This window comes from Cyprinodon variegatus, unplaced genomic scaffold (genome assembly GCF_000732505.1).
Source record: "Cyprinodon variegatus isolate N-32 unplaced genomic scaffold, C_variegatus-1.0 Scaffold1272, whole genome shotgun sequence".
In the NCBI taxonomy this organism is placed as follows: Eukaryota; Metazoa; Chordata; class Actinopteri; order Cyprinodontiformes; family Cyprinodontidae; genus Cyprinodon; species Cyprinodon variegatus.
The window spans coordinates 183,938-185,242 of NW_015151725.1; positions in this window are offsets into that span (position 1 = coordinate 183,938).

A 1,305-nucleotide genomic window follows, 5' to 3' on the forward strand; every position below is an offset into this window, starting at 1 on the left:
AATCCTGATCAATGGGTTTAAATTAGTTTTCTTCACTTCAATACAGATCAGGTAAGGCCAAACTAATGAACAATACAAGAGATGTAATGTTTTTAATTTAAAAGGCCTTTAAATGTATAAAACACTGCAAATGTTTCAGATAACTCTGATCTGATATAATCAATATATGATTTCCAACTTAACTTATTTTGTATTGTTACCCCAAGAAATTTTTCTTCACTCTTTCAATATCTGTGTCATTTATTTTTGTGTGCACATTAATAGCACGATTTGTGAATTTTTTAATTTTGGTTTTCTTTCAATTTAAGATTAATTTGTTTGAATCAAACATATATTAATATATTCAATTATTTTTGTCTCCAATAAGGTTTTTAAAACTTTACCAGGATATTAGAATCATCTGCAAATAATATAAAATGTAATATTTTATAGACTAAACATATATCATTATAATAAAGAATAAATAGTAAAGGGCCCAACAGCGACCCCTGCAGTAGACCAGAGGTCATTGTCAGCAGTTGGAAATCAGGATTTTTAATCTGAACAAATTGTGATCTATTCTCCAAATAACCCTTGATCCAAGAAAGAGCCACGCCCCTAATTCCATATCTACAAAGTTTTTAATGAATAATTAATAATTAACAGAATGAAAAGCGTTAGTTAGGTCTAAGGACACTCCTACACTGTTTTATTTATTATCAATGGCATCAGATCAACAGCAGCGAACCTATCAGGTCTGAACCATTACTGCTGTTCACAGAGAATATTATGTTTTACAATAAAAATATATCATCCTTTATGAAATATTTTTTCCAATATTTTTGAGAACTGAGATAAACGGGATATCGGCCTGTAATTAGAAAAGCCCTGCTTAGATTAGATGAGCTTTATTGATCTCACAGCGGAGAAATTCACTGCTCACATATTGGCATAATAATAAAAGAAGAAGCAAACAAGGAGGAAAAAGGTGCATTAAGAATAAACAAGCAAGCACTGTATATACAGTATATCAAGATAAATAAGAATTAAGGTGCAAGTGTACATGTATCACACACAATGAAAAAAATAAAAATAAGATAAAAAACAAAAGGCTCGTCTCCAGCCTTTTAAATAGGAATAAACTGATCAATCTTCATCTTTTCTGGAAACCTGCCTAACTGGTTAACAACGAGTGCAGTGGTTTGGTAATATACTCAGTTACTTATTGTAATACTCACATATCTAATACAGTCATTTTCATATATACATTAGTTTTATATAGTTTTATCTAAATTTGTTATATTACCTACGATATCATTGTCATCA